We start from the raw sequence: 13,193 nt of genomic DNA, 5'->3' as shown, positions 1-13,193 counted from the left end.
TCCATACTTAGACCCACCACGAATTCTGATTTATTTTTCTGCAACATATTGAGGCTCTAACGTAAAGTCGATCAAAAAACTATTTTGGTTGTATTCGCGTATTTCTACTAAAAAGACAGATGAACTAAACCAAAAAGATCCTTTTCCCGATAAAAATAATAAAGCAAGTTACCTAAATCTTGAAGCTCGACGGAGGAAAGAGGGAAGATGCAAATACGACATCTTATATGAGTAATGTTATTCCAACACAGCTAATGAATTTGGTACATTGGAGCCTCCCCTGATTGCAAATTAATTCTAACAAGTTAAGAGTGTAACAGGGATTGTACCTAATTAGCATACATCATCGTCGTGGAATTACAGTTTGTTCTTCATTTATAATTGTCTGGCACATTTCTGATTGGATGTTTGGCCTCATAAAGCAAGTTCAATTTACATTTTGATGGAAGTAGCTGTTCCTCGTAAGATTTTACACACACACACTCACACACAAACACACACACACATACGTATCCAAAAAAGAGCAAAGAATTCAAAAAGTTAAGAGGGCATTGTGGCTATTACAACTGCATATGTATCTGGTAAAAAAGTGACAAGTAGATGCTACACATACACACACACACACACACACATATATATATATATATATATATCTATATATATATATATATATAGATATATAATATATATTATATATATATATAGATAATAATATATATATATCTATATCTATATATCTTTATAAATTATCTAAATTTTTTTAGAGTGGTACATATTTAAAATAGTAATTTCTGGAAGACAGTTTGGGATAAATGACAGCATTACAGAATACATTCAATGCATAAAAGGAAAAGAGTATTCTTTTAAGAATGTCATTTGAATATCAAGAATATTTGTGAACACTAGTTCAAAATGAATGTGTGTGTGTGTGTGTGTGTGTGTGTGAGAGAGAGAGAGAGAGAGAGAGAGAGAGAGAGAGAGATATTCATAAACATCTCGGCTGTGATAAACCATTCTGGGGAGTGAGATGAACTTTAGACGAGAGATTTTACAATTGATTCAATTTTTTGGCTCAATGTACTTTCCTTTTTCTGAGAGAGAGAGAGAGAGAGAGAGAGAGAGAGAGAGAGAGAGAGAGAGAGAGAAGTACGACGTTATCGGGAACACATATTTTATTCGAGACCGATAGATAAAGCTTGCCCCAGAAACGCTCTGAGCTTGGAGACCCTCATTTCCGATATAGTGCACTGTAATCCAAATTCGCTCTTAAGAATGACGAATGTGCCTGGTTGTAATGTAATGGCTTTACATGACACAACTCTTCCGCTTTTTCTCATTGCCTGTCTTTTTTCTCTCCTTCTCAGGCGTTCATAATCATTAAAATAAATTCTGCTAATTGTTCTTTACGAGAGGGGCTGAAAGAAAAATCAGGTTTGGAGGAAATCAGACATTCTGATATTGACATCTCACCAGAAATCAGGCATTCGATCATCAAAGACCGCACCCCCTTTTTCTGTTCAAGTGGTAGGGGAATAATCTGTACAATCTCTCTCTCTCTCTCTCTCATGAAAAGCGCTAAGTAAAATTAATTTTTTCAGCTGAAATCTCTCCATCTCCATCTACCTACATCTATCTCTTTAACTTTCTCAGTGTCTGTGTGGGTGTTCTGCCCGCCATTAGTCTTTCTTCCTCTACGCACTTGAGCATTCTCTCAATTTACATCTCATCTAACAAATCTTACTGCTCCCCTCTCATTCCACTAATTCCTCTCATTACATCTCTCCTTAACACATACACATACTAACACAGAGAGAGAGAGAGAGAGAGAGAGAGAGAGAGAGAGAGAGAGTGGCGAGGGGGGAAGGGGGAAGGGGTGGGGGGTGCCCCGAGGAAAATTAACGTATGACCAACACCACCACAGTCAGTGTTTGGCTAGCAGCTATGTTAGCTGGTAGTGCGCGTCGCTCGCTCTCCCGGCACTGACTCGCACATGATACGTACTATGTGGTGCCGCTTGAACTAAGTTGATCACTTCGTTGTTAAAAGAAGTTAGCTGAAGTTTCCTCGGAGGAATACTATATTTTCGGGGGTTGAGAAATACTCGCGAGTGATCCTCAGGATGCCGATGTTATCGTAGAATTGTAAGTTGTGGAAGTTATTAATACTTTAAAAGTTTTACCGAATTGCGAGATAGATACTACGTGTGAATGCGGTTCGTTTTGAGCTTTAAATGTGGGTGCTTATAAATGTTTTCATGAGCACATTTGAACGCAAATGAATGAATAAGACTTATACATACAAAGATAAACACACACACACATTTTGGAAAATGCAAGTGGCTGATCGAGGTAGCGGTACATATGATCAATCATCTGTCTCGTATCTTACTCAACAAAAGCGTAGAAGTGAATTTAGTTTTGCGGTTATTATCGCATATTGCTGCAAAATTCAAAGGGGGTTTAAAGTCAATACTTAATTAACTCTGGATAAAATTTCATATCCTTGGTATAGATCTTTCTATAACAACATTCCAATAAGAAACAAAACACAAAGGGAGAATGAAACAATTTCCATACACACACACAGATTATATATATATATATATATATATTATATATATATATATATATAGATATATATTATATGTATTAATTATATGTGTTATATAGTCATTATATTATATAGTATATATATATATATATCATATAATATATATATGCAGTTTCACGAAAGCGTGTTTACCATTGCAGTTCTTCAAGGCTGACCATGAACTTCATTCAGATTTGCGAACCAGGCTTTAAAAATGAGTCAGAATTAGCTTTTCGATCTTACACTAGATCTTCGTCACTATCCACAGTTTAATACCCAGTCTTATAGGCAACCATACGTTCACACATACATCCGTGCAAACAGACCTACACACATGCACTCACACACGATATATATATATATATATATATTATATATATATATATATATATATATATATATATGTGTGTTGTGTGTTTGTGTATAAGATGGTTACTGCAGTTCTATTGCTTTTTTAATGGGGGTATTCATTTATAACCCAATTATATCCTTTTTAATGGCGTGAAGAAGGATGGAGCCTTCCGGTTATAAGCAATTCCTTACGGTGCTGACCCTCTGGTCTTTTCTTAACACCAGGACACCAGGTTAGGTTGGTACCTTTTCACAACTGGGTCAACAGGAGTATAGTTGACTGGGATCGAATCACAGACCTAGCAAACGCCAGCACAGTGCTCTATCGTTGTACACACACACGCGCGTTATATATATATATATATATATATATATATATATATATATATATATATATATATATATATATATGTATGTAAGTATATATACACCATTGTTCCTACAGCATATACCTGACCTACCCAAATGATCTACACCTTGACTAATAGTAAAGTGCAAATGAAGGTAAGTGGGTTAATTTTTTTTTTTTGACGTCTTGAACCGAGGACTGGCCAAAATGAGGCGACTTTAGTTTTGGAAGTAGTCTGATTAAGGACTTGTTTAGTTTTTTCAATCAAAGGAAATACACCAAAATAAACACCCAAACACACACAAACACACACACCTCTTGGTCACAGTCTTTCACATAGGCAACTCTCATAAAATGGAAATCATGGATACCTGCAATGAGAACTTTCGTCAACAATACTCTCTTCATACACCTGCAAAGAAGGCTCATCGGCAGCGCACCGATATGCACACACACACACACACACATACTACGTACGACCTTTCTTTGAAATGCCACTTTCGTTTCATCTTTCCAGCACTTTCTTTGTCTTCGTCTCCTGCTTCCCTCTAGGACTTCCGATTTAAACACTTTTTACATCAGATTAACGTCATCATTACCATTAAATTAGTTTGTAATAATTGTCGATCAGTGTAACTTTTTAAATCAAATAAGGGATGGATTTGGATTAGTATTTTTTTTTTTTCATTTCATTTAAAGAAATCTTTCAGAAGACCATATCCTCACGTGGATTTTATTGGTTAATACAGCTAATTGTTCGTTGATTTATCTTAATTATTAGTTATTTAGATCCACATAAAATTGCAGTAACCCCTCCAACAAAAGAGTGGCTTATTAATGTTATAAAAATGGCGAGGCTGGAATTAGCCTTTCTGAAATTCGAGTAGCTTATTTACCCGTTCGGCTTGTTTGTGCCCAGAAGATACCTTAAGAGGAATATATATTTCAATGAAGTTTTGTACGGGGTTGGCCTGGGTTAAATAGAGCCACTTCGATTATGAGATAGCTTTTGAGATGGATCAGATTCTTGATAAGGATCAAAGATAGTTTTTTCACATTGCAGTATTTTGGTGTTAGCTACAATATACCCTCTACAATTCTTCCTGTTTACTTCTTTGTTGGTTTGAATGGACAGACCTTGGAGGTTGAGTTTTCTCTGTGCCATGACTCCAGTTTCTAGAAAAGGAATATTATTAGTTTTCTTTCTTCGAGGTATAACCGATCGACAAGGTCATTAGGTCGTCAGTTGATTTATTCTTTTATTCTTTTTTATTCTCGCGTTTCCTGTTTATTTATTGTTCTTATAAAAATGAACGATTCTACTGTAAATGTGTAGTACAAGTTATAGAGAAAATTTTTCCACTGCAAAGTATTCTTACAAAAAGCTTTTGAAACGAAAGACAAAATAACAAACTTCTGCCTAAACACTGTCTAAGGGTTCGAAACTGATCTAAAGAAATTTCAGTGTTTATGAACTTGGTTGAAGGTTGCGTATTTGGTAAAACTAAGATTTAATGCGGATCTGGATAGCTAATAGGATTTGTGGATGAAAATATTTGCGTGCTTTCAGGGTTTTCTTCATGTTATTATCCTTTGCCATTTTGATTTATTTTTGGATTTTTGTTCAGTTCAAGGAACATGTCCCAAGAACAGCAAACGTCACAAGTGACCCGGGGAACGTCTTAATGACGGACACTGTAAATTTTTCAGTGTATAATTCCTCTTATAATTCAGTGTCAGGACGTGTCTGTGGTTGCAACTTTTGAATGAAAGACGTGATGTTTCTTTCCTTCACTCCTGTAGCACCTTCTGCAGCTTGCTACCATACTGTGCCAATGCATTAAATGATCGGTCTGTTCTCATGATCAATCCTCACAAATGTGACTGGATAACAGAAATAAAGTTATCTAAGCCTCGAGTGTGTATCATGAACATACATATCTTCGAATGTATATACAAATATGGAAAACAATATATGATAGAAATACAAATGCTTGGCAGCAAGATTATAAAAGAGGTGGGAAAACGTGTTCGTATGACGCCACTTTTATTCACATTTCCAGGGAATCGGACACGCCTTTGGAAGGCCTAGCACTTCAAACTGAGTGGCAGATTACGCCATTTTAGGTAAAGAGCGACTGGCTGATGACATTTTTGGATTTCTATTACCATTTGAGATAACTATTTATTTCTTGTGGATTTAGCAAATAATTCTTAAACTTGCGTAAAAATTGGCCCGCAGAACGAACTGAGCACACGCAAAAAAAAAAGAAAAAAAGGAAGGATCAGTGAAAGATGATAAAATAGATAAAAATATAACTAAACAAATAAATCCATAAGAAAAATCGCCAGAGTGTACCTTCATCCGAGGGAAGTAAAATACAAGATTGTAACGGGTTTAAATGTCCTTATGGTGTGCTGTAAATACACCTTTGCTGACAATTCGATTTTGAATGGCCGAACAATTTAAAGCAGTCTATCAGAGCACTCTAAGGTACCACACCTATTTTAGTGCTCATCCTTCTCGCTTATTTCTATGGTGGTGTTATATATATACATACATACACACACACACACACACACACACACACACACACACACATATATATATATATATATATATATATATATATATATATATATATATATCATTGAGCTACAAATTTCCTTTAATATCTAAATTCACTCTACTTCGGAATTGATATATTTTCATATATGTACCGAAGGGGAATTTTTTTTAGTTGATAACAATTTCGCCCCCACATGGGATCGAACCACTGTCCAAGTGGACGGGGGACGAAATCAGGACCCAGTGACGCTATCAAGTCAGCTAACTTGATAGCGTCATCTGGGTCCTGATTTCGTCCCCGTCCACTTGGACAGTGGTTCGATCCCATGTGGGGGCGAAATTGTTATCAACTAAAAAAATTCCCCTTCGGTACATATATGAAATATATCAACCTCCGAAGTAGAGTGAATTTAGATATTAAAGGAAAATTTGTAGCTCAATGATATATAAATGAATCACGGTTCGATGTGATGATTATTCATATATATATATATATATATATATATATATATATATATATATATATATATATATATATATATATATATATATATATATATATATATATATATATATATGTATGTATGTATGTGTGTGTGTATACGTGGGTGTCTTCCTTTCTTTGATTTGTGTTTTATTTGCCCTTATCAGTGGTACTACAAATATTTCTCTTTTCTTAGTACCTTTTTCTCTTGGTTCAATAATAATAATAATGATAATAATAATATTATTATTATTATATGAAATACATCACCTTTGCTTCTACAACCGCTTTGGTGGTTGGGGGAGACTGCGCTGCTTATTATTAAAATTATATTAGATTTTTCTTTTTAAGAAATAAATGGGAAAATGTAGCAGAATTACGTCAGAACATATGAACTCTGTGCTAAAAGTAAGACTGTACTTTTGCAATAAAGATACTCTCCATTGTTATTGAAACCGTAAGATTTTACCTTATTTGCTACCGTAAAATAACCATTCTCAAAATATACTTTAGTTCTCTCGTTTACTTTATGGGTTATTTGGACTTCGTGATGCGCACTTTTCACTTAATTCCTTGGAGGGTTTTCTTGGCTTTTAAAATGAACAATTCCCTTCACCTAATGACAGAGTAACATTCTCTCCTCGAATTTTTGTTTGGTTCTATTAGATAAATGGAGAGGAAACAAATAAATAAATGCAACGAAATGCCATATAAAAAAAGTTCTGTATATAATACACACAGACATGCACCACACACACACATATATATATAGATACACACACACACACACACACACACATATATATATATATATATATATATATATATATATATATATATATATATATATATATATATATATATAAGTCATATCACATTACCGGTTGGTTGGGTGGTATCGCTTCCACTGACGTTCCTGGATTTATAATGTACCTGCGTTCGCGCCCAAGTACAGGTAAATCTATTATCGAGAAAAAATTCCCCTTCGGTTAAGCATATATGAAAATATATTAATTCCGAGGTAGAGCGAATTAGATATTAAAGGACATTGTAGCTCGATATATATATATATATATATATATATATATATATATATATATATATATATGTGTGTGTGTGTGTGTGTGTGTGTGTGTGTGTGTGTGTGTGTGTGTGTGTGTGTGTGTGAGACATTAACTGCAAGAAAGTTAATTAACTGTACACACACACACACACACACATACACATATATATATATATATATATATATATATATATATATACCCACACATTTTCTCTCTCTCTCTCTCTCTCTCTCTCTCCTCTCTCTCTCTCTCAAACAGGTATAACATCAGCAGAGCTAAGGGTACGGTGCTTGAAATACCGAAATTCGTTTCAAAAGCTTCTGGTTCCATTTAGCCGAAACATTCTTTGCTTCTCGTCATCGTTCCCTTAAGAAATGAAAAAAAAAATTGCTGCGGTTCCGAGAAAATGAGAAAATTCCTTCCACTCCGCGATAAGAAGAAATGTTGTCGTCACTCAATCGTCCGCCGTCGTCAAAATTATCTTTTTTTCGCTCTCTCTCTCTCTCTCTCTCTCTCTCTCTCTCTCTCTCTCTCGCCTTCGCTTGGAAATGATTTGTGAGCATTTGCCGCAGGAGAGAGCAGGTTCCTTAGGAAAGCCGCGTATTACGAATTACTAATGCGAGCTAAGAAAAACTATGAAAAGGTTTGACATAATTTGAGTTACTGGGAATGATTAAAAGGTTTTACATCTCCGCCTAACCTAAATGACATTAGGTGGAGGTAAGCAAGGATGTGCAAATATGTCTGAATTCTGTCCGTCATTCAAAAAGATTTAGAGATCCGTGGTTACGGCGGTGGTTATGCATCCCTTGGTGTATGTATGTTTGTTTGTTTATTTGTCTATCCTTCTACCTGTCCTTAAAACATTCCAACTGTTATTGACAGATTTCAGGGAATTTTTGTGGGTGAGTGACAGCTCATGGACACTGGGAAAATTGATTAGGTTCTGGGATGAATTTATCATCATCACTCTTCATTATTATTATTATTATTATTATTATTATTATTATTATTATTATTATTATTATTATTATTATTATTATTATTATTATTATTATTATTATTATTATTATTATACTGTTCTTTCCATATAATACAGCTATTGTTAATACTTCAAAGAAGGATACATTTTCTACAGCTACAATGACTATCACAGTCCGAAATGTCTTGACGCTTTTCTTGATAATGCATCTCCTCCTTAATTAAGAACACTACCTTAGTTTAACCAGATCACTGAGCTGATTACCAGCTCTCTTAGGGCTGGCCCGAAGGATTAGACATTTTTACGTGGCTAGGAAACAATTGGTTACCTAGCAACGGGACCTGCAGCTTATTGTGGGATCCGAACCATGTTATATCGAGAAATGAATTTCTCTGTCTCCACGTTGGCGGAGGGGCAATCGAACTCAGGACTACCAAATTGGTAGGCACGAGGAACTTGCGTCTCCTCCTACTGCTGTGTTGCCTCTCCCACCACCCTTTCGATCTTGCTGTTTGCCAACTGTTATCAGTCCCTCCCAGTTACCATCCTACGTCGACAACGGAAGAAGAGGGGCGATCGAGGGATAGGGAATGATGGATGTGATGATGTGTGAATGTGAAGATGGAGTAGATGTCCTCGGTATGACTGGCAGTAATGATGCAACTGGTTACCGCTTATGTGTACACTTATTTCTGTCATCGCTATGTCAAGGATAAGCCTCATTTGAATACGTTCTGGAGATTATTGTTTATATATGTAGATACAGATGGACTGATAGACACGGACAAGTGAAAAGAAAACTATCAAATAGTGCTTACAAACCTGGATGTCATGACTCATTCTTATCATTCACCACTGACAGAATGTACTCTTCATTATTATCATCCATAACGACAATAAATAATTAGGAGGTGTTTGAAAAGCCAAAATTTCCAGATAAGGGAAAGGAAAATGAAAAAATGAAAATGAGACAAAAAGGGAAACTCAATCGCTCAAGCTAGGCACCCCAGTAAAATAAGTATTACTATTATGAGTAAGTAACTGTTATTAGGAAAGGAAATTCTAAGGGAAAAAAGAAATTAAGAGAAATATTTTAACACAGGACTGAGATACGGATTCTGAGAAGGTGGGGAAATTAATTACGTCATAATGAGCTAAGAAACTTTTGAACTTAGCGTGTCATTACGTCATACGAAACACTCGATTATATCCTCCCGCTCTATTTACCATATTCAAATATCATCTTCATTACTTTCTAAGAAAAAACCACCATCCATCTATTACCGTTGGAACTTTATGCATTGGCTGATGGAAGTTCTCTGCATTTGGTTATATCTTTAATCACTTGTTTAAAAAAGAACGCTGTAATGACTAATGCCATATTTTCTCTAGTCAAATCTATTAGGATAAATAGCTTAAACACACACACAGACGCACACACACGCTCTGCGTGAAATTTACAAATGTCTTTTAAATCAGTATTAGAAGCGCATGGTATCACCCCAAAAACCATTACGCTTATTTTGTTCTTTCTGGTCGACAATCATGAAATCCTGAAAAAAACCACCGAATTAAAATTCACAAAGGCTGCACTATCACGTTCCCTGGAACAAAATGACTTCAAAATCACTTAAAAGCAAATGTTCCAGTTTTTTCTTTCTCTAAATGCGTCGTTGAAAAACACAAGGGACACCCGAATATTCATGGGTAAAATTATGTCCCGGACATGCTCGGTGAGAGAAGTGGACGAATGAAAAATGGATACCTTAGAAAACACGTATATATGCACACACTGCACTCGCATTAGCACACAGCTAAGAGCATCAATCATCCAAATGGTTTCATTAAATAAAATAAATGATTGAATAGATTTCATTTTTCATTTTTGTGTCTCTATCTTCCTTTTGCTCGTCCTCCCTCTATTTCTCTTCAAGTTTTTTTTCCCTGGCTAGTCAATATAATATTATTGTCTCTCAGGCCATTTGACTCTTCAATTCCACATCGAACTTTTTCTAAGTGGAATGATTCATTCGAGAGCAATATTTTACAAGACTCGCCAGTCTGAAGAAATCACTCATAAAATTCCATCAAACAAACAAATAAACAAATGAAGACGCGTGGAGGCTGCGAGGGACCGGAGACATCGTCGTTAGTTAACTTTCTGTGCGAATTTATGCTGATTCTGACATAGAAATCATAGGCTTATTGTGCATCGCTACCTTCGCTATTAATTCCCTGTCTGGTCTCTTCATCAAGCCCGGGCTAGATTAAGGTACCATTTTGTTCAGACATAAAAACGATTTCTTAAATCTTTTTGAAAGATATAAACTGGTGCAAACTATTAACTCTGGGATGTTAGTGGAACAAATAAAAGGCCTTTATTTCTAACCACTTGGTTAGGTAATGCCAGGATCTGAAACACGTTTGTGTGTGTTGGAGAGAGAAAGAGAGAGGAGAGAGAGAGAGAGAGAGAGAGAGAGAGAGAGAGAGAGAGAGAGAGATTACCAAATGTCGCCATTTATGGATTTCCCAACACACACAATTAGGAAACTAAATAACTGGGCATATTTTAAAATAAATATAATTTAGAAAGATGTCAATCTAATTAATGCTCAACATTTGTTAACATTGTGTATTTTAAGGGTTTTGCTAAACGTAGATAATCCATCTTTATATGTTAATAATTTTACGATATATAAATGATCATCGGACAACCAGTATGCCTGTAACATAATTCCTGTTGGTTTTACGTTATCTAACGGTATTTACTCAAAATTATTAACGATTGTTTGTACTGTTACCATTTCTTATACAGACTGGATATGAAATTTGAAAGTCTTTCAATGGAACAATGACAGATTATAATACATGTTGTAGAAATCTTAAAATGAATAAAAAAACAATAATTTCTCTTGTGAGTTAATGAACTGCCATCCCTCGGAATTTCGATGTTTATTTCCATCCATAAAATGAATAAACAAATATGTAACTACTTATATTGTTTGCATAACTTTTCTTAACAATATGGGAATGGGATTCGTCGCATTGATTCCACGAAGTTCCCCTGTGAGTTACCTGACCATCGACTGCACATTTTTTACGTGAAACTGATCCTAGATAGGTTCTACGTACAACAAATTCATTACAAATCGGTGCTCTTATTTTATATGAGAGCTATGTATTATACAGTTAACCCTTAACATCATTTTACATGTTGTTACCGATAAGCAAATCATGAGTCCTTTCTGAGGTTACTCCTGGGAGACCCTTCTTGCGAACCCCAGGTATAATGTAGGTTAATATAACGGAACATTTTTACTTATATCCCACTCGATTACAGAGAATGTCATGACCATCCTAAATAACCAGTCCAGGAAAGATAAGAAATAGGACGTGGACAGGCCTGGAACGGTAATCACATCAACTGGAACGCAAATGAACAGTGCAATACATAGCAAATGGGGCTCTGGAATGGTAACAAGATGATGCTGGAACACAAGTGGATTATATAGGACAAGAAAAAAAAAAGCATTCCTCTACTAGCAAGTAGACCATCCATGCGGGGCAAATGAAGCCCTAGGACGAGAAGAGCACCACCCTGAAATGGCAAGTGAACCGTTCTCTAAGGCAGATATTCCTGGAAAGACAAAGGAGCAAATGAAACCCATGGAACCGAAAGTGAATCACCCAGTAGGGTGATGTGTGTCACCCTGGAAACGGAAACTGGACCACCTTCAAAGGGCAAGCATATCGCCCTGCCCAGAGAAACTGGATCACATTCCAAGGGGAGGTTAACGGCCCTGGAAGAGGAAACCGGACCATATTCGAAGGGCAAGTGGACCACCCTGGGAACGGAAACTGGACCACCTTCGAAGGGCAAGTGCACCACCCTAAAAGGGATAATGGGCCACCTTCGAAGGGCAAGTGAGCCACTCTGGAAAGGGAGACTGGACTAACTTTAAAGAGCAAGTATAGTAAACTAGATCACTTTCGAAGTGGACCTTCCATTACGTCAAGTGAAACTTATGTGAACGAGGTATACGTCAAATCGTTCATGAATTCACAGGCTGAAATGCCATCCTCAACATCAGCACCACTGATGCATTACTAACCTAGATCACCCCAGAGTTTCCGAAACGCCCCAAAGGAATATCTCTTATTCCCGCTCATCTGGCAACCGGGTAATCATTGCCTGATTTATTCAGCAACCACTTCTGCATCAAATAGACCACAGACCTTATCATGCGCGTAATATATATATATATATATATATATATATATATATATATATATATATATATATATTCATACATATAAATATATATATATATATATATATATATATATATATATATATATATTTTATATGTATTAACAATATATATATATATATATATATATATATATATATATATATATATATATATATATATATATATATATATATACACATTACCACAGTAGAAAAAAATCACATTTAACAAAGCAATTTGAATAAACGTTTTTCGATTCTGCAAACATCCATCTCTGTTTCTCTCTCTCTCTGTCTCTCTCTCTCTCTCTCTCTCACACACACACCACGAAGACAACGACATAGGGTTCATTAAAGGGGGACTAACTGGTCGTTAAAGGAAAAAACTATTTGCAATTAAAAAGCAATTTCATTTTATTACCAGATGCCAATCACCGGGATTCTCTGACAAATTCCAATTCAGAGATAATCATAATCTTTCTTTCTTGAAGAGGCAGATTTATTGCTACTCTCGGGGTGAAGATTCATTATCATTCTAACATTCTTGTTTTCT

At 35.5% G+C, this 13,193-nt stretch overlaps 1 protein-coding gene across 1 annotated transcript in view; it reads left to right on the top strand.

The window, feature by feature from the left end:
• Positions 1-1,929: 1,929 nt before the first annotated feature.
• LOC135223673 (uncharacterized) overlaps positions 1,930-13,193 on the top strand; it is a 357,214-nt gene continuing 345,950 nt past the window's right edge. The window contains exon 1 of the mRNA XM_064262343.1: positions 1,930-2,141. The gene's annotated coding sequence lies outside the window, so the exon portion shown is untranslated. The remainder of the gene's footprint in view (positions 2,142-13,193) is intronic.

This window comes from Macrobrachium nipponense, chromosome 10 (genome assembly GCF_015104395.2).
Source record: "Macrobrachium nipponense isolate FS-2020 chromosome 10, ASM1510439v2, whole genome shotgun sequence".
Taxonomy (NCBI): Eukaryota; Metazoa; Arthropoda; class Malacostraca; order Decapoda; family Palaemonidae; genus Macrobrachium; species Macrobrachium nipponense.
This window is presented reverse-complemented; position numbering and strand designations above follow the sequence as displayed.